This window comes from Taudactylus pleione, unplaced genomic scaffold (genome assembly GCF_031769625.1).
Source record: "Taudactylus pleione unplaced genomic scaffold, aTauple2 ptg000065l, whole genome shotgun sequence".
Classification (NCBI taxonomy): domain Eukaryota; kingdom Metazoa; phylum Chordata; class Amphibia; order Anura; family Myobatrachidae; genus Taudactylus; species Taudactylus pleione.
Genome location: NW_028284467.1, coordinates 915,742 through 938,032, shown reverse-complemented (window position 1 = coordinate 938,032; position 22,291 = coordinate 915,742). Strand labels below are relative to the sequence as shown.

Genomic DNA, 22,291 nt, shown 5'->3' with positions numbered 1-22,291 from the left:
GATTTTGTGTCTGCTTTCATGTGACATGCAATTAATCTTAGGAAAAGCTCTGTTTGTAAAAAAAAAAAAAAATTTACAGGTTATTTTATTTTTACATTTGTAGTGTAAATATAATAATAGTCTTATAGCTGAACATTGTATAAATATGTATGTTTGTCTTTGCTGTAGATGTTTTAAATACTTTATTGCAGATCAATTATTTGAAATTATTTGATATAACTCTAAATATTAGCATATTGTGCCTGTATTCTTAGAATGATTTACCTGAGTCTGACTAGCATATAGTAGAAGCAGTCATTTGGTTTTAATTAGACCTGACAAAGACAATATGGTACAGACAACTATTCTGTGGGCTGATCCAGTATACAGCCTATCAATTTGCTAAGAGCCAAGGCTCTTACTAGTGCACTGTCTGACTAAAGTTCCTGAGGTCTTAGAACAGGTGCACAGGCACATTAGTAAAGGGGATGGGGCCAAGCCCTGCACACCTTGCACCCAGAATAGATTTACCAGGTAGCTGGTAGGACTATCTTTTCAGCGATGTGGCTATGGAAAGATGGCTCCAGCACAGCAGAAAGCAAATATTCTGGTGCTGTTCCAGAGTCTTTGCTATCTTCATGTGCTATTTCTTGAAATATATTGCCAGAAAGAGGGAGTTGCCAGCAGTCAGGTGTGTTGGTAAGGGGGTTTTGGGTGCTGCACATGGGCCCTCTTAGACTATGATGTCTCTGGTCTAACCATAGCAGGATCATTCATTATGCAACCTAGGCTTCAGCTTAGGATCCAGTGAGCACAGAGGGGTCCAGATTACCCTAAACAATTTTAAGTTTTCTTCTTTTTGACAAATGGAGGGAGTAAGGTGGCCCAAACCAGTATGTTGCCTAGAGCCCCAATGGGCCTTAATCTGCCTGTGCTCCTAACTCACATTTCTAAATATTACATCCACAAACTAAACTAATGACCCCACTGTGTGTTTGTGACAGGTCCACTTTGAAAATAAATATCAGTAGAACAATTGTAGTATTTAGTATTGAACATTTCTGTAAGTACAGACACAGAAGATTATGCTGGACCTTCTAAATAAACACCTTCAGGGCTCGTACCTTTTCTGTGTAAAATATGCACTTTTCTTTTGTGCATGCACACCAAAAATATTTTGCATATACCTGGCTCTCCTTCTACCTTGATAATTGAGTGGGTGAGGGGTGTACAAGATTAGAGTGCAGCAAAGGCATGTTCATGTAATTGCTAAATAGCTAGCAGTAGACACAGCCACAGATAGGTCTGTCAGCAAATGTATCTATATTACTGGTGCTTTACCCCTGGTGCAATACAAAGATGCTGTTGATAATGAAGATTTTTATCAGTATGGACCATTGCAGTATAAAAAAGGAAAATAAATTATGCCCTGCCCTTAAAGGAAATTCAAGCACCATAGCTTGGGCTGGTTGTTTCACAGCTACGATCCCTCACAAAAGTTGTAACCAGCAGATGCTGTGACTGGCTGGGCTGGTCATACTATAACAGGCCAAATAGCACAGTGGGGCTCCAGGGTGAACTTCCTTAGGGAATCAGGCCCCAAAAGAACTGCAAGCTTCAGCATGACCTGTAATGACACTTAAAAATAATATTGTAAAATAAAACACATACAAGGTGAAAAACATCCTTTATTTGTCCTTTATTTATCTAAAGATTGCCCAAATCCCTCATTCCATTATTCATCTAATTACAGTAGACAGGAAACCTCTTCTTTGTTCCAGCAAGTGAAGGAGAGACTACTATGGAGGGCATTACAGACACCTGACAGTAACTAACAATGAAGCTTCACTCTGACTAGTTAGTTGTGACTATTCCCCTCAGTATCAAAGAGTCCATTGATACTTTGTATGTCCACTCCACTCTATCACAATTGATGTTCTATCACAGTTAATGTTCATTCTATGCTGTTATTGGCACTGTTTTTGGGAGTGACATCATTAGGGGGATGTGGGGGGTGCCGGCTGCATCAGGTAACACAAACCAAGTTGGTGACACCAAAATAGCAAAGCATCTCTGCTATTTTGGTGTCGCCCTCTCAGATGGTGTCACTGAGAAAGCCTGCAGCAATGATGGATGACACACACATGCATGCACCATCCGCACTGCGCTGGGAGAGCTTCGGGGTAGCTGGGAAAACCTCCAGTTTTCATGAGACTGGGGTGTAATGGCTCACGTCAGCAAGGCCATGCTCCCTTTTATGCACACGTGCAAGGATTATCTAGGAGCCGCATTGGGTGTCACCACCCAAAGTGATACCACTGGTTTGGGATAAGACAAAAAGCAGAATTTACTGACTGGAAACTGAGGCTGATTCAGCGTTGTATGCAATAAGTTTTGAAAATATCCGCATTTATTTCCATAAAGGGAATGCCACATCTGTGGCTGACTTGTGTGCAACTGTAAAGGGGGAAATTTACTAAGCATTGGAGAGAGATAAAGTAGAGAGAGATAAAGTACCAACCAATCAGCTCCTAACTTTAATTTTTCAAACACAGCCTGTAACATAGCAGTTAAGAGCTGGTTGACAGTGGCGTAACTAGTGTATTTGGAGCCCAGCGCAAGATGAAAAATAGAGCCTCCCCCAACTATGTGCGCGCAGAAAAAATTGGCGTGGAAACATGCTACAAGAGGCATGGCTACTGAAAAATGAGGTCAACTTGATACACTACCAATTCTCGTTACTCTGGGAACTTTCCATTCCACATGCACTTTAATGACCCCAGCAGTAGTGCCCTTTATGCAATGTTCCTAGTAGTAGTGCTCCTTATGCAATGCCCCCTGTTATAGTGCACATTATGCAGTGCCCCTAGTAGTGCCTCTTAACCAGTGCCCATTTAAAAGTGCCCCCAGTAGTTCCCCTTATACAGTGCCCCTTATTCAGTCCCCCCAGTAGAAGTGCCCCGTACACATAAGACACACTAGACACACATAATTATACTTACTTGAATCCTCTCTCTTTCGCCCGTTGCCATCTGCTCCTACGGTCCCGCTCGGCACTATGGGAGAGATGTCATGACATCTCTCCCTTCACCCACTGCGGGAGCCGGAAAGCGGAGCTCATGAGTGAGCTCTAGGCTGGCTAGGCCTTGGGTGCGGCAGCCAATAGGAGCCTGTCTGACTTTTATTGGCTGCAGTGCTAAAACAAACACACCACCGCCGCCAGCTGTGTGTCTGTCTTAGTGTGCAGTGCCGTTGACTGCACTGCCCTGGACGGTGGCCAGCAGCACTCCCTGTGCCGCCTGGTCCTACAGCGCCATGGGCACATGCCCCGCTAGACTCTCCCCAGATACGCCACTGCTAGTAGGTTGGTACTTTATCTCTCTCCACTTTATTGCTCTCCAAGGTTTCATACAGCTCTACCTGTATCGGCACTAACATAAATGCTCAGCAACATTAAACACACATAAAAAAAGGGCACACGGGTTCAATGTACATACTGTATGTGGAAAAAATTAGATGGAAAAAAGAAATTGAAAAATAAAATTGAGCATATATTTATTGTTATACCTTCCTACCATGCAAAAGGTACAGTAGGGTGGAGGGAGTTTGAGGGAAGTTTAGTGGAAACTATGACTAATGAGCCCAGATTAGTCATTTACACTGATATAGACCCAATTGTAAAGCACAACGGAATATGCTGGCACTATATAAGCAACTGTTAATGAAATAAATAAATTTACATCCACTCTTCCACAATGTCCCAGAGACTCACAAATATTGAGGAGGGAGACTCCCAGGCTCCTACAGAGCGTGCCAGCACCTAGATATCATACACTTCCCCAGTGAAGTGGGTGGTTTGTGGGCTTAATAACACAATTCACTTTAAATTGTGTAATCTTATTACTGGTATTGGAACTGTACAGAAGACACAGGAAACTGTGATCATGGCATTACACCCCCCATACCAACCACCTGGATGCCTACTTACCTAATTCTCCCTGTGTACAATGCCCCTAAACTTTTTTATCTTTTTTTAAAGAGGCATGGCCATGCCTACTGCCAATAGGCTACATCCTCCAAAACGAACCATGGCCCGGCATGCCTTCGCTACAGCCCTGCCCAAATTTGGCAAGTATGCTGTAGACCAGAAACAGCTAGAGGCTCAGCTTCAATCCAGAAAATCCAGTAAAGTGTTGTAACACTTATAGGTACTTTTTATCCCCTTTAGTATCATTAAATACTGAATAAACAGGAATTAGACTCCTAATTAGAGATCCAAGCAAACTACAGCACAGACAATGCCGTACAACATACATAAGGATATAGGCAAAGCATGTGTGCAGTGTTCTCAAATACAATCTGAATCTCTAGAGAAGGCCTTCAAGCTTTTATTTGTATGTAGTGCAATTGGCATGACTGTACAAGAGAGGACATTTGCCTCTACAAGCAAACTTTGAGTATTGATCTGATGCCAAAGTCTGGTTTGATGTCTGTGTCATCACCAAAATGGTACAAAATCTGTCAGAACTTTGCTAATTCCTAGTTATGTTTAGTGAGGATCAGACTACCTAATGCCAGTCCTCCAACATCCAGTTCATGTTTTGAGGATTTCCTTAATCATGAATATGTGAATTCATTTATTATGACTAGTCCTTAATTATATCTAATTTTGCCACAGAGAAAAACCTTCAAAACATGACCCGTTTGAGGTATATTGGAACACAGTTATAAAAATCATATCTGGAATCTGGATACTGATAGACAACCTAGAAAAGTCTTACTGCATGCTTTTTTTTAAATGTATATATGTAGGAAATGGAATATTATTTGTTTTGTGTTTATCTATGAAGATGAGTTAGAGCAGCTGCCGCTCCCCTCTCTCCTTGGAGATTGCTCATCTTTTGGGGTCTCTGTGTTGTTTTTGCTTTCTTTCTGTACTACATCGTATATATCTTTCGTTAGGTATTGGATTCCAATATATCTATCTGAGTTGTTTGTTATAGAGCTTTAATATACTATTGTTTGACTGTATATTAGACTTCTGTTCATCAAAAGTAGCTGACAGTATTGCTTTTTAATCTTTCTAGTTTGTTTTTATAATATATCTGCTAAATTATAATTTTGTCTCATATCGTGGATATATCTTTGTATGGATTTTAAGGTTGCAGTGTTGTAGATCATACTTAAGCCTCCAGCAAGAGACAAATTGAAATATGCGAGAGAGAGAGAGACCATCCTGTTAATGAGCAATCTGGAAATTGAAGAGTTGGTATCTTAAAGGATAGACCATATTGTAGTACAAGGGGTTCCCTATTCACTGCCCCCAATGGCTCTGAAATAGCTCAATCCTCTCAGTCTCCAAGGCACCCTAACGGTCCAGGTTTTAAGGATATCCGTGGTTGAACACAGATAGTTAAATGAAAACACTGAGGTACTAATTAAGTCACCTGTGCCTAAGAATGGTTAGCCTAAAAATCCAAGTAATTATCATTCAAAAGTTAGGGCATTTATGTTAATATTATTATGAATAATTCTTGTGTTTGAGATTCGGATTCCAATTGAGTTGTTAACGGGGCAGACTATAGGCCACAGCCTATGGGAATGTACAGGACAGGAGTAACTTAGCCTTGAACTTCCTGATTTATGATTGCATCCATTTCTTGCCAGCTCTACTCTTTTAGCCTATAAATATTGTTTGTTTTTTTTATTATTGCTTGATAACTTTGACAATAAACCAATTTGATCTTTAACTTCTGTTATGTTGGTGTGTGTTGAGTAGACATTTTCCACAAGGTCCCGTCTTAAAATTTGAAACCCATCTTGGCTGTTTGAGCGGATCCATCCCCTACACACATTGATTGGAGGCAACCAATTTGTAGACTAAGCCAATGTTCATGCTCCTGTTTCTGTGAATGTCACTAGTATATAGCTGAATGTGTTCAGCTCCTAAAATTGCTGTCCACCATGGCTGATTGAGCAGACCTATCCACTACAGACAGTGGAAGCAACCAATTTGTGAGTATATGTTCAACTTAAAAAATGGCAATCCAATCTGTGTATGATTAGCAAGTCAACATTAAGGGCCAGATTCAGTGCACTGCTGAACACAGATTCACGATTATTGGGAATCTGCATGTGCGCAGGACCCATTCTGCGAGTGTGCAGATGGGTCCTGCTAACACACATGCAAGCCCTTGAATGCCTCTGCCTGATTGACAGGGGCAGCCGGCATGTCCGCCCCTTTTTCCAGGAGTAACAAGCCCAGAGACTGTGTGGACGTACGCAGTCTGCTGGGCTCGCAAGCCGGCCAGCCTAAATAAGCTGAGGCTTACTCAGCTGGCCGCCCACCCTGCGCCATCCTTCATTGGCCACCGAAGGTCGCGATGGTGATCCTAGTCTGTGACTGCAGTCGCAGTGCTGGGATCGCAAATGCAGTAGGGGGTGTCATACACCTCCTGCTGCATTTGCATTATTGCAAGGATCGCAATTGCAAAGATGCCTGCGTGCAGCTTTGCAATTGCGATCCTTGTTGAATCAGGCCCTAAGGCCATACTATTAAGTTTTGTACAACCTGAAGTTCTAATTTTACATTTATCTACATTCTTTTCAGTTGATGCCGCTAATCGGATTCACAGGGCTCGGAATTACCAATGTGACTATTTACCTGATAAAGTCTTTGTTCTTCAACCCAGAACTAAGGTAAGAAAAAACTCATACCACAAAGAGAAACAACAAATGCTAAAGCATATTCGTATAACTGATTCTAATATTCCACTCCACTGCAACTGCCCCCCAGGTCACCAATGATATCCTCATCATCTAATCCAAGTGTCAGTTCTATCTACTCATAATATAATGTACCTATATGCTTAATTTGACCAACATAAGGTCCCCCCAATTCTCCAATATCCAGCACCGGGCTGAACCAGCTGGGAGGCTTATGTTATAGCAGGGAGACCTATAGCGTAGGTTCCCCCTACCATAGTGTAAGCAAGCCCCAAACTAGTCAGCCCAGGACTGAAATTCCTCAAGAAGTCAGGACCGGCCCCCCCACATCACCACTAATCATCTATTGAAACCTCTCACTACGTGGCATTATTCTTCCCCCTATGCAACTAGATTTGGTGACTCCATATCCCCCTCAAAATCCAGTTTAAACATGACGCTCAGATATAAAGCCCTAAACCACTGCACTCCCTCCACATCTCTAACCTCTTCTCTGTCCACACTCCACCCCACCCACTTTGATCTTCCTTTAACCAATACTTCACCTCCATCCTAGTCATTACTTCTCCTGCTTGCTTCCATAATTTTAACCATTGTACCTCCCTCCTCTGGAACTCATTCCCTGTCATTGTGAGACAGTTTGCCTAGCTTTAAACGAGCCCTGAAGATACAGCGCAGATGGTGTAATGGTTAGCATTAGTGCCTCACAGCATGGAGGTCGTGGATTTGATTCCTACTACGGCCCTAACTGTGTGAAGTTTGTATATTCTCCCTGTTGGTGCTCAGGTTGCCTCCAACACTCCAAAAATATACTGGAAGGTTAATTAGCCCCCAACAAAAATTGACCATGTGACACCCCTAAAGTGATAACTATGCAGTTCATATATGTACACTATATAGAGTTAATTCCTCATGTATAAATAGACAAAAAGTTAATATATTTACACTGTATCATTGTACTCTGTCACGTTGCAAATAGTAAATGGGACGCTAATATGTGTATTTATTGTGCACCCTGTTTGGACTGTGAAAACTGCCCACTTATGAGTGCCCACCCCCCCTCACAGAGGGCAAATTGGAGTAGCCTGCTCTTTAGGTTATGCAGGCAGGTGGGCACGCGGCCAGGAGCGGGACATTGGAGCTGCAACAGAGGGGACACTCAATCCCTCTGGATCATTATAGGTGGCCAGTGCTTAGAGCAGCACGTGCGGTCAGCGGGAAAGTGACCAGCTCGCGACCGCTGATATAAAAGGAGCTTCCGCAGGTGCTGCTGGGAGAAGCCATCTGAGGACAGGAGAACCGGACTCACCGTGCATCGCGGTGAGGGTCCAGCGTTGCCAGTGGTGGGAGCCCTCACTGCGATTGCTGCCCGGAAGCTGTCGGAGCTTTGTTGGAGGAAGCAGCATCAGCGGGGCCGCCTCCGGACCATCCCCTTCTGTGGGAGTAACAGCCGGAGTCTTTCGGAGGCTGAGGCGGAATTTCCCTCAGGATTGGACAGGCAAGCTGATGACAAAAAGGGGGAAGTGAGTACTCCAATCCACCCTAATTACAAACCCTGTCAGCATTGTTACACTGTGACACTTGCCATAGTTAGTTCCGTGCAGCTGGAGGGAGAAAGTTTAGCTAACACTGAGCAGCCGGATCATTAGGGACTGTATAGTAAATACACGCAGAAGTGCAGCAAGAACTCCCACAGACAGCACTGTATCCTTCAGGAAAAGTGCAGCACATAAACCGAATTACTCAGCCGACAGCAATAGGAACTGCATACGTCAGTGAACAGTCATTCTCTCAGGCAGAATGCAGGAAATATAGCCAGGATATCTTGCAAATAAACTGCAACAACTCCCTTAATTGAGTTTTGTCCAATCTACTACAGCAGATACAGTTTTGTGACAGCTACTACTAAGCAGATATTGCTGCATACAGTTCTATACTCCGACAGTATCCAGTATTATCCAATAAAGGGAATCTAGGTGACTACCCAAAGTACTTTATTATCTGCCGCAGGAGCGTTACCCTGTTTAGGAAACATCAGTGCAGGACTTTGTCTAACGATAAGAGAATTTCTTCTTCCTCTACAACCTTAATTCTTCAACCCGGGCAACGTTAAGGCCAATATTGACTACTAAATACAGTAGGGGTATACGTGCATGCCATAAGTGGGGTAAATTATATGGTATACCGTTGGTTTGGTGCATCAAAAAACTGGGGAATATAGTTTATCCATTCATGCTAGTTACATTTGGATGTGAAGTGATATATTCTGGCTGTTAACCCATTTGTGTCCCCAGCTCAGACGGAAAATCCAGAGTTCCAGTCTAATAAATTGCATGGATCCAAGTGTTCATTTATTCTGTTAAAAAAGTGTCCATTTTATTGCAATGTAGTTGTTTGCTGTAAATGTCTCTGTGAAAGATTGCCTTTTAGGGTATAAAAGAAATTGTAATTAAATAAACCTAGTGAGTGTTTTTCTCTTGCCTGAAACTACTGAGTGTCATCTGAAGGGGTTCAGGACTATTCAGAGCCGGGAAACTGGTAAGAAGTTGTTACGCTTCACCCCACTCCTAAAAGACTCTCGTATTGACTTTAGGGTGGGTGTTACAACCATAGTGTGTTTGTGTGTGAGCAAGTGGTAGGGAATATAGGCCCTCATTCAGAGCTGTACGCTCTGAGCAGAGCGCACGTTCTGCATGAGGGCCGGGCTCCTTTTTCATGGAGCGTCCTCCTGGACGCTCGTATAGCTGTGGGTCACCACCCACAGGCTATACGAGCGTGCATTTTGATGGCCGCGATGGTCGTGACCATCGCGACCATCGAAATTGCGAGCCGGAGCCTGCGGTTGAGGTTTTCAACCGCAAGCTCCGGAGTGATTTTGGCTCTATCAGAGCCAAAATCACTCCCACTGACATCACTAGTGATGTCAGTGGGCCGGCTTCTGACGGGAGGCGTTCCCTTGGGAACGCCCCCGTCAGGGAGGCACGCCCCCGGCACGCCCACCAAAGGGGGCGTGCTGTCAATCAACATTGACAGCACGCCCCCTTTGATCGGACACAACGAGCGAAGGAAAGTCCTTCGCTCGTCGTGTCTGGCGCATGCGCACGACGGAGCTCCCTCCGTCGTGCGCATGCTCAGTGCAGACCATCGACCCACTTGCGAGCGTACAGCCGCTCGCGAGTGGGTCTGAATCAGGCCCATAGATTGTAAGCTCCACTGGATCAGGGAATGATGCGAATGGACAAATATTCTCTGTAAAGTGCTGGTAATAAATAAGACACACCATTTTATTAAAACTTACTTAACCCTCCTCATAACTTACCAATCCAGTTCACTCTCCAACTGTTTCACCCCTGCTGCCTTGTATTTAAGTTATCAATGGGCAGGGCTATCCATCTTGTTCTCCACCTAGCACTGTTTCCCTTTCAGAAACTCTGACACTGTTTGCTCGTTCGGTACAGGACCATCAAGAGCAGTACTTAAAAACCACCTTTCCCTCTGACTCACCCTTAGATGCTCCTTCTAGCAACAGCCTACCTTGCCCCTATTATTTGTACTACCAGTTTGTGTTATAGTAAAGTTTTGTACTTATGGCATGGTTAGCTGTTGTATATTGTACTTATGCTCTTATAATGTGTTATTTTGCAATGTTTTTAGGTCTACCTCCTTGTACGCCTCTGTGGACATTTTGTGTGGCCTTATAAGTAAAGGAGAATAATAACAATAATAATACTGCGTGACAGTTAACACGCGACTACAAGGCAATCACAAAAGTACTTGTTCCAAGAGGGACTCTTGTCTATTACTATGATACAAACATTTGGCTAATAGTTGGCAGCTGCTTGGCAATATGCAGTCTCCCCGTAGTTTCAATTCCTTGACTGGGATTTCTGATAGTTTGTATCACGGTCACAATGACTCCATCTGCTGTGAGAGCTGGTGTGTAATACTGATTGAGCTTGATTCTATCAGTTACAAAGAACTGGCATGAAAAAGAACTTCTCAGGCAATCTTAACGCAATCAGTGTTTCAAATCTCACAGGATCAGTCCATTAAAGCTCCATATCTGTTCTATTACTGGAAAGAAAAATAATAATTTCATTTCACTTATATATTTTGTTCCTGCTCTTTTTTTCAGTTGGGTAAAGAAGGACGAACCAGAGCCATGGTATAAATGAAGTCCAGACCTCCAGAGGAAAGGTGAAGACCTAAAGATGTTTTAATAATGAAAACAGGTAGAATGGATTGAAAGCTAAATTACTATACTTGTACATACTGTAGTGTTAGATTAGTCAGCAGATCAGTTGGAGATGCAGTCTGCACAGCCCTGTCTTAAAAACATGTAATTCCCTCACCTCATTCCCTTATTTATCCTGCTGAAATCATCCTACTACAATGTGGTAATAACTAAGCAGACCTGTTCCTGTCATCCCTTCCTTGATTCCTCTAAAATGACCGTTTTCGATTTAGCCAAAATCTCCTGTTTTAAACTATGGATAAATAAAACTGATATTGTGCTCAGTGACATACTGTATAACAATTCCTCTGTGAACAGCAGAGCATTATAGTGGAGGAAACTGGGGTGCCTGCCAGGGGCCCCCATATAACATAGGCCCTCACACATTAATGGCAACCCTTGCACGTGTGACCCGATGGCTGTGCATTCCCAGTTCAAACACCTACTTCACCACTGCAATAAGGAAGCACTGACAGAGCTTAAATAATAGGAGAGTCATCGCCAGGACAGCCTGCAAGTGCCATTTTTAAAACAAAAAACTATTTATTGGTTTATTGATTTGGACATTGGACATTGTATTCTTCTCAATCTTGTCCAAACAAAAAAAAGGAAATGAGTAAAACTAGGGGGGAAACACACAATTAACAAAGTTATATAGCATTGAGCAAACAATATCGACTAGAGATCAAAAGACATGCTAAACATTTGTTCCATCACAAGGCAAGATGTCTTCTGATTTGATGAGTTTTTTCTACAATAAGATGTCATTGAATGAAGTTGGAAGGGGTTGGGTACGGGATCCCAGCGGTCGGTATACCGGTGGTCAGAATACATCCCCTCCAAACATGCGTATACTGTGGAGATGGCTCTCAAGTTCAGTCTAGCTCTGCAACAGTAGCATATACTGTAGGCTACAGTATCGCCGGAGAGCTTAAGATTTTTAGGGGCCTGGGACACTAAAAATAGGGGAGCTATAGAATTTCAATCTCTCTCTTTCTCCCCACCACCCGGCCGTGAATGTCTTGCCATATGGCCATTTCCAATGAGTCCATCGTAGTAGTGGGAGGGGAAGGGATCACTGTATGTGTGCCTCCTGGCTCTCAATGTACATGACGCAGACGGGATAGCTACTCCCGATGATTGATTGATAGATATTGTATAAAAAAATATATTAAAAAAATGTAATTATATTTTAAAAACCTTTACAGATTAAAAGAATAAAACATTTTTTTCCCCAAAATGATTTGTTTTTCAGGTATTGCGGTGGTACAAATATTACTGTGATAACAATGGTAAAGGTTTATGACTGGTGATAGTAGTGTTATTTGCAGTCCTGCAACAAGGCAAACATTAAGAACAGACCCATCGCACGGCATCAGAGGCACACTACATCAGAGGGGAAGTGTGAGCTAGCAATCACAAACGGTGGGCAGTATATAATACAGAGCTCTTTATTCAGTATTAGATTTGCCAAAACAGTAGCACAGACTGAGGATCTATTTAGCCAGTGGACAGCGCATCAACAATAAGCTTGGGACCCCATTATAGGTTATGATTTATGTGCTTCTATTCCACAATGAAATCTACTGTAAGTGCCTCAGATCCAACCAGCTGCTCTTGACACCTGTGGAGAGAACCAGTTACTATAGCCCCATTTCACTCACTTTTCAGGTAATTGTCCAGAATCACTTACAACATTATTTGCTCCCTCCTATGTACTCTAGAATGGCTAGCACACACATAGTATGCAGCGCTTTGCAGAGAATATGTCAGTCATTCACATCAGTCCCTGCCCCAGTGGAGCTTACAAGCTACATATACATTATCACAGGGACACACATACACACTAGGGTTCTTTTTTTTTTTTTTTTTTGGCAGAAGCCAATTAACTGACCTGTTATATTCTTGGAATGTGGTAGGAACCCTGAGCACCTGAACTAAACACATGTCCTCAATGCTGTGAGGCCATGGAAGCCTACCACTACGCCAACCGTGCAACCCCAGATCAGTTTCACCTATACATTAGTAGCCTGGAAAAAGTTTGCACTTAAGTGATCTAACTATGATATAAGCCTCACTAACTCCCTTTACCCAGACTGCAGGAGACAGGAAATAAGCCGCCTAAGTCCAAACAGCCCATCATAATTTTGAAATATCTGTTTTACCGCTTCAACCTTTTTACTGGAACTCCTAACACCGGACCTGCTATTGTCCTTCTTATCCTCTCGTCACCAGACTCCAGTATAGGTTGAGATTTTGTTTGGGCCAGTGGCTGATAATCGCTCTGCATATGTTTCTCTGATGACTAGTCCTTAATGTCCTGGAAATAATCCAATTTTGACAGTTTCTGAACTTCCTCATGGGCAAAAATACAAAGGATGTGAGGCAAGTGAGGGAGCCCTCATTGTGTACAGATATGAAACACATTCTTAATAATGATTAATCCCAGGATAGGTTACCCCCATCCCACCGTGAAACAACTGTAAGCCAGAACCTCCATCACATTAAGGGTCTGATTCTACATAGGACACATTTGGAATTGTGGATGGATCACATGGATATCTGCAATCTGCGTGTGCACTGTAGAAAGAAATTGCAAACCGCGCATACACCGTACTATGCATACGCACACAGACAGAGATCACAAGTGCAGACAGATTAGTTCACCAGACTGAACCACTCTGACTTATGGGAATGTCATGGGAGTCTTGTGGGCGTGAATCAATATCTCTGCGTGATTCCTAATCGTGCGTACGGGGGAGGGAAGTCTCTCTGATTGATCTCTTTTACCTAGAATGGGGTTGGTGCAAGTGCAGATCGTAAAGATGACAGTTGCATGTACCGGCGTAATATCAATGGGCACCACGGGTTTCTACTTGCACACGCACGATCCCCTGCTCACTCACATTAGAATAAGGTAGTAAAACAGCCACTTTGTGTGCGACTCAGAATCATCCCGTGAGCATGCTGGCGCCCTATCTTCCATAAAACCAAAGGGTCTAATTAACTCTGAATAAAGGTCTCACGCTTTACATTCCCTCCATTCTGACCTGGCCTTTATCCAGGAGGCTCCACCTCTTTTCCAATAAACTAGGCATTTCTTCTATAGTGTTTGTCCAGATGGGAAAACTGAAAGTTGCTGTTCTCCATCCTGGATGCCTTTTCTACATAATTCACTCAGGGAAGGGGGTTGCAGCATCTGTATGAGGTGGCCAGCATTATAAACAGGACACGCTTCCCTTTTTCCCTGAAGTGAAGGTGTTGTAGTCTTGGGAGGTTATCTTAAAAGGAGAAATTAACTTGTGGTGGATGCCTCCAGGCACACCCAATGTGATTATCATAAGATTTCCAGGTGGCTTACTATACTTTCTTTTCCCATCCTCATTTGGTTGTCTAATTATTATCTAATTATTATTCATAGGCATTTATATCTTATGGCAAAAGTGAGTATAGGATAGGTGAGTTGGTCAGACCATGACCCAGTCTACCAACCATAAGCCTAAAACTGTAGATATTGAACAAATGAATGCTACAAGACCCCTATTGTAATTCCCAACTGGAGGGTGCTTTTAGATAGTTTATTGATCACAAGATACCTTATAAGTGATTAATCGGGAAGCTTATGAGAGGTAAACTTATTCAATCAATTGAGGACTTTCCTTAAGCAACAAAATGTATTGAATTTTAAACCTGCCACTAATCCTCCGTGGCCAAAAAGATACTAGTGAATTAACACATTTGAGAGCAGACATTAATAAGCTTTCAAATGATAGGATGAAGCTGTTCTCAAGAAACTGGTAACTAGACCTTGCCAGCATTTTTTTTTCATAGTCACCATGAATCAATTTTCAAATATTGTCCCGTTAAATGTTTGAAATAGTCTCTAGGTCCAGTTCAGGAAATTACCAAGTAATACTGACTATACAGAATGTACATTCAAGGGGGTAAATTTACTAACAATCATGTTTGGTCGAGTTTTGCCATTTTTAAACTCAATTTGACTCGCTGAAACTCAGATGATTTAGGCTTCTGAAACACTCAGATTTACCAAGAAGTATGTTTTCGGATGGTTTATCTAATCGAGATTTCTCACTCGAGTTTTCAGTGTCTGACTTCAGCCAAACTCTCCTGAACAAGCAGCCTGCACATATCAGTGAGATATGTGAAGGCTGCATGTGTGTAAAAAATAAGGGTTAATAAAAAAAAAAGGGTTAAATTAAGAAAAAAAAAAAAAGATGTGGGGCCCCCTCCCCAAAAAAGCAATGAAATCAGTCCTTCTGCTGAGTCCTGGTTCTTAAAAACACAGGGGTAAAAACGAGTATTTTAGAAACCACAACTGGGCTCTGAGTTGTATACTTTCCAGTAAAAGTACTTTCGAGTTCGGCCAATGGTGTATTTAATCGTGTTTGCAATCTCAATTGTTCAGTGTACATACAGAAATCTCTCCCAAACTCACCAGAGTTTGTCTTTAGTAAATTTGCGAGTTGAAAAACATGCCTAAACACACCGAAGATTGCAATCGCAACCAAACACGAGTCTTTACCCCAAGGACTGTGATACAGTCTACGTGGTGTCAGGGACAGAAAATTCACCTGCACAGCCTTTGGCTCTACAAAGGAAAGGGAAGGAATAGATCTAGCTGGAATTATTTTGTTTTCTCTTGATGACACTGTTTGAAGTTTAAATGCAAAAGCACAATTGTTTATTGATCTCTGAAAAAAACTGTGTTTCTCCTCATACTCTCTGTATTGTCACTTAGGGCACTCTCAGGTTGTCCTGTCTTACTATTACTGACTATTGTGCTAACTGCACCATTGGCCAGGTGAGGAACGCAGGGTCATAACAGAGAGAAACGAAGTGTCATTACAAGTAACAGAGAGGAAGACAGTGTCATAACAGGTAACAGAGAGGAACGCAGGGCCCTCACAGGTGACAGAGAGGAACGCAGGGCCCTCACAGGTGACAGAGAGGAACGCAGGGCCATAACAGGTGACAGAGAGGAACGCAGTGTCATAACAGGTGACAGAGGGACGCAGGGCCCTCACGGGTGACAGAGAGGAACGCAGGGCCCTCACGGGTGACAGAGAGGAACGCAGGGCCCTCACGGGTGACAGAGAGGAACGCAGGGCCCTCACGGGTGACAGAGAGGAACGCAGGGCCCTCACGGGTGACAGAGAGGAACGCAGGGCCCTCACGGGTGACAGAGAGGAACGCAGGGCCCTCACGGGTGACAGAGAGGAACGCAGGGCCCTCACGGGTGACAGAGAGGAACGCAGGGCCCTCACGGGTGACAGAGAGGAACGCAGGGCCCTCACGGGTGACAGAGAGGAACGCAGAGCCCTCACAGGTGACAGAGAGGAACGCAGGGCCCTCACAGGTGACAGAGAGGAACGCAGAGCCCTCACAGGTGACAGAGAGGAACGCAGGGCCCTCACAGGTGACAGAGAGGAACGCAGGGCCCTCACAGGTGACAGAGAGGAACGCAGAGCCCTCACAGGTGACAGAGAGGAACGCAGGGCCCTCACAGGTGACAGAGAGGAACGCAGGGCCCTCACAGGTGACAGAGAGGAACGCAGGGCCCTCACAGGTGACAGAGAGGAACGCAGGGCCCTCACAGGTGACAGAGAGGAACGCAGGGCCCTCACAGGTGACAGAGAGGAACGCAGGGCCCTCACAGGTGACAGAGAGGAACGCAGGGCCCTCACAGGTGACAGAGAGGAACGCAGGGTCATTACAGGTGACAGAGAGGAACGCAGGGCCCTCACAGGTGACAGAGAGGAACGCAGGGCCCTCACAGGTGACAGGGGAACGCAGGGCCATAACAGGTAACAGAGAGGAACACAGGGTCATTACAGGTGACAGAGAGGAACGCAGGGCCATAACAGGTGACAGGGGAACGCAGGGCCATAACAGGTGACAGAGGAACGCAGGCTCATAGCAGGTGACAAAGGAACGCAGGCACATAACAGGTAACAGAGAGGAACACAGGCACATAACAGGTAACAGAGAGGAACACAGGCACATAACAGGTATCAGAGAGGAACACAGGCACATAACAGGTAACAGAGAGGACACAGGCACATAACAGGTAACAGAGAGGAACACAGGCACATAACAGGTAACAGAGAGGAACACAGGCACATAACAGGTATCAGAGAGGAACACAGGGCCATAACAGGTGACAGAGGAATGCAGGGCCATAACAGGTGACAGAGGAACGCAGGGTCATAACAGGTGACAGAGGAACGCAGGGTCATAATAGGTGAAGCATCAGGATTAGAGAAAATAGAATGAATGCTGTGATAACTCATTGAGAATACTCATCCCTTACGCATAAGGTTATAACAGCTGTGTAAAGTCATGAAATCTACTGACATAAATATCAAAGCAGAGAATGGGTTCAGTAGGCTTCTCACGTCTTATCTTTTTATTCATCAATACACAAGAGTAAGGTTAATTTACGGTGTGTAATGTGTATAATCCTTTCGACAAATACAAATTAATTGCTACACGCCTGTCACTAAACAGGTCTTGACACCTGTGTAATACCCAATCCATTACATATGACATCTCTGCCTATTGTAATCTATATAATTCCAGGTTACCATTTCATACACTGTATAGTTGTCATGTGAAACACACTGCAAATCTACATAGATTATAATGGGCAGGGAATGTCAGAGATTAAACATTGCACTTTTGTTAGTTATAAAGTCACCCTTAGGAACACTGGGGAAGAGAGAAGCTCTGCATCAGAGCAAAGCCAGAATGGACTGCTGGCAGTGCACCATCTCTCCTCTCAGTAGCACTAACTCAGAATAGAAATGAGTCCTTCTGAAAAATAAAATATTCTTCATGGGAAAAAGGGAATACAATTATGAATTCTGAAACCATTGTGGTGGTATATTTAACTAATATGTTCTGGAATGACCTGGATGACTAAATAAATGGTTCTGGGCAGGGCCGAATTTCTATTAACCCATGGCCGGGCCCCTAGGCTTTCAGGTATTTTGGGCCTCCTCCGGCACTTAGGCCCTGATTCAGAGCCGGACGTTCTGACCAGAGCGCTCGCTCTGAATCAGGGCCCACCTCCATAAATATGGAGCGTCCTCCTGGACGCTCGTATAGCTGTGAGTCACCACCCACAGCCTATACGAGCGTGCAGGATGATGGTCGCGATGGTCTTGACCATCGCCACTGCGTGCAGAAGCCTGCGGTTGAGATTCTCAACCGCAAGGGCCTGCGGTTGAGATTCTATCAGAGCCAAAATCACTCCCACTGACATCACTAGTGATGTCAGTGGGCCGGCTTCTGACGGTAGGCGTTCCCTTGGGAACGCCCCTGTCAGGGAGGCACGCCCCCGGCACGCCCACGAAAGGGGGCGTGCTGTCAATCAACATCGACAGCACGCCCCCTTTGATCAGACACAACGAGCGAAGGAAAGTCCTTCGCTCGTCGCGTCTCGCGCATGCGCACGACGGAGCTCCCTCCGTCGTGCGCATGCGCAGTGCACATCATCAACCCACTTGCGAGCGGACAGCCGCTCGCGAGTGGGTCTGAATGAGGCCCTTAATCTTTCAACCCACTAAAGACAGCCTGGCCCTGGTACAGTAAGTACTAGACCGCAGTATGCAGCCCTATATCCATTTTGAGGGTCTCCTGAAGAATTCTATTCACAATTGTTTTTATATTTTTATTGCGCAAGTAGAACTTTTCAGGACAGCACATTTTGGGGGTATAATTGTTCAATACTGTAATATTGTTAAGTGAATAACATTTTTAGAATTTATAAATAATTGTTTTACTATAAGATTTTTTTTCACTGCAAGGAAGCAGTTAAGTATCTTATATTAATATAGGTTATGTAAGAGAATCAATTAATTGTACTTTATGTGGGGTTGTTAATACGAAAAAAGAAAAGAAAATATGAGGTAAAACAAAATTCTTACATATTTGTTCTGTTAGGACATGGAATGGGATGTGTAAGATGACCCTTGCTGGATGGGGGGTCTCTTCCTGTATGGTGTGCACACCATATATCTTCCTCACCCTGAAGGCAGTTCTCAGGTTTTTGGATGACCTTGTGTGTGTCACAGCAGCATCCTGCACTATACAATTACCAGTAGGCTGCAGGGTCTGTCCTGGTGTGTGCGCTCTGGATCTTCAAACCAGTTGGCTCCACCACTATACTGGGGTACCCTTGTTCTGCACTCGATGGTAGATCTCTAGTAGGCGGCTGGAGTCCCCCACAAGTCCTGTGGAATCTCCTGGCCCTGTGTGTGCTGAGGTCTGGAGGAGAGAGGACTTCCCCTAGGTGGCAGCTGTGACAACAGGTATGACAGCAGTAGTCTTGTGTCCTCTCATAAAGGTGTAACAACCATGACGCTAGTGCACTATTGGTCCACTGTCTCCCTTCCTATATTGTCTCAAAACAAACCTCAGCTGGCTATGAGTGTGCCTTGCACCTTCTCCCTGTGGTGCCCCTAGGTCTGTAGAGCCCCTAGGCTTCATCCTAGTCAGTCTTATGAATAATACAGCCCTGGTTCTGGGCCGGATTCAGAGGTGCATGCAAATTCCATTGCAGCTGCGATCCCGTACACAGCTGATGTGCGAATATGCAAATGTTGTAGCCCATAGGCAAACAGAGGGGGTTCCGGTTGCCCGGGAAACCAATCTCCCCAGTCCACACCATGACCACAATAGAAATAGTAACATAATAGATTACTACTAATGTTGCATGTTCTTCTAAGTATCACAAATTAAATAATTAGCACCACCTATGGGTGTTTTAACATGTGTCAGCCAGTAATAGATACACATGTGCATCAATTAGGAGATCTGGAAAACAAGCACTGTTAGGGATGTAACCCTATAGACCATCAATAGGGTTAATTATTGATACCATATAATAATACACTATCCAGTGCATAATGAGACCAATATGTACATATATGTCCAGGGTAGTGCTAGGTTCTTCTGCTGCTCCCGTACTTGCTCCCATACTCTGGAATGGTGCCCACATCTGAAACAAAAACATTCAGCTCCGCTACTGCTGCATCTAATGGCTTAGTGTGATCTCTGAACTTTTGAGTGTCATAATTCCAGCATATACAGGACCAAACACTTTGCATGATGCATATTAAAGCTGGATAAGTTGATTATGCCCTCTTCATGGACTGGCCACACTCGTATCACCATGCATTTGGAAACTCCCCTTTAGAAATCCTGCATTTGCTACTGTAGCTTCTGGGATTTGTATTGAGACGTCCATTAGCGACGTCTCAAATACACCACTTGCATACAAAGATGCACCATTGGTCACACCAACAAATTTCCCAGCAACCTTATGGTCATTCAGAATGTCCGTCAGAAGTGAGCCTTACCCACCGCACATGCATTTGTAGTTGCAAACACAGACACACCCTTAAAACAATGCAACATGAATGTCCCCCCTCCCCATTACCTCCCACAAAAATTCCCTGACACTCACACTGATTCCAAGTCCTCACTGCGACCACTATCTGTAATGTAACTTGTATCATGCGCAGGGGCCCTGAAAAGGGGGGGGGGACATGTACAAATTACCCGGGTCTGGGCTTGGAGGGGCCCGGCGCCGCTCCCCCCCCTTTTACATCACAGCAGCCCAGCAGATGCTGCTGTGTGCTGGGCTGCTCTGGTAGACTGATCGCGGCCACAGCAGTCTCCTAAGGCTGTGGCGGGGAGGGATGAAGCTGATCGCCCCCCCCCCACTGGCTATGCACCGGGCTGAGGGGGCTCACTGCGCCCCCCCCTCGCAGACGCGCAGCACCGCTTCGCTGCAAACGGTTTTTATTTTTTTTACCTAAGGGGGCGTGGCCATGCCTCCCGCGATTAGGCCAAGCCCTCTTTTTTACCGGGGCCCACCGCGGCTCTTGACGGGCCTGATCATGCGCAGTAAAAAAAAATTGCTTAGATCCGCAAACAGTGGCTGTGTGTGCACCTCTGCATCCGGCCTCTGTATTTAATTCTGTAACTATGAGGAGTTTTCTGCAAAAAGTTCCACCTGCTGTACATATATCATGGGAACGTTATATACATTGTAACCCTTTATTCCTTCTTTTATTCAGATCCTAAACCATAACTCCTGCAGAAAACGATGAACCACTGCTGTCACTGCAAAGGAGGATAGGATTTCCATCTCCCAGGCCAATCACCTACATACTACATGAAATCACTTCTCTCTATCTGTGCTGGGGGAATTATAATGTCGTTGTGTACGGTCCAGCAGTAGAACCTCTAATTATTAGTCACTTGTTATATATAGAGCAGCGCTCTCTCTACGCAGTCACACACAGCCTTCAGCAGCTGAAGGGACGTCATTAGGCATGTTATTTTTAGGATATTACATGTTGAACAGCATCATTTTGAATTAGACAATTGTACTTTTCATTTTATTTTACACTGTATTGATTTCTAGGAGATTGTTTTGCACTAGAATATGCAGCTCTGTTTCAGGAAAATATGTCAAGGACCAGTACAGCCCTGAAGGGGCTCTTGCCAAGATTACTAACACAATGGGCCTGATTCTAGGAGACACACATCTGTGGCTACTTTTCCATCTGGTTGTGGCAGCATGCTTGCTATCTTATGCGAATGAGTATCCACCCATCTTTGAGAGTATCTGACCATCTCCACGCGAATGGACAGCCTGCCCACTGCTTTACCATCATTATTATAATGGGAACTCACACCCGCCCCATGTTCTGTGCAAAAGAATCACCAAAAACCATCTGTGTCCGCACAGAGTCTGGCTACACGACCACAATACTCCCACATGATGGATTATCACGACCATCGTGGCTTGCGACGAGACCCTAAGGTTGGGTCTCGGCAACCGCAAGCCCCAGGGAGCTTCCTGCTCTGATCGAGCAGGAAGCTCCCCACTGACATCACTGCTGTCAGTGCGGCCGCCCACAAAACGGGGCGAGCGGTCGATCAACATTGACAGCCGCCATTTTTGTAGTGCGCTCCGGAGCGAGAGAATTTCTCTCTCGCTCCGGGGCTTGCGCACGCGCAGTACGGCCGCTGCGCGTGCCCAGGGTCTTAACATCGTCACACTGTGTGTGTATGTATGATGGTGCTGCACATAGCAGTCTGAGTGCTTTCTACAACGTATGCACAGTTGCAAAGTGTACGTGTGCCTTCTCGCTAGTTTAGCTGTGGCAAGTAACAGTACGCTATACAAAAGATTGCTCACCTGTGCCAACATCCAATTAAATTATTAAATGCTATGATGGCACTAGGTGCAGCTAATATCAATATCAGACATTCACGGATATTATCACCAGGGTTGTTTGTTATTACACTTAAAAA

General features: G+C 44.4%; 1 long non-coding RNA gene across 1 annotated transcript in view; it reads left to right on the top strand.

Annotated features, from left to right (window-relative positions):
- Positions 1-21,131, top strand: part of LOC148534604 (uncharacterized) — a 31,673-nt gene extending 10,542 nt beyond the window's left edge. The window contains exons 2-4 of the long non-coding RNA XR_015877196.1: positions 6,590-6,678; positions 10,841-10,902; positions 21,046-21,131. This is a non-coding gene — a long non-coding RNA (uncharacterized LOC148534604). The remainder of the gene's footprint in view (positions 1-6,589; positions 6,679-10,840; positions 10,903-21,045) is intronic.
- Positions 21,132-22,291: the final 1,160 nt, after the last annotated feature.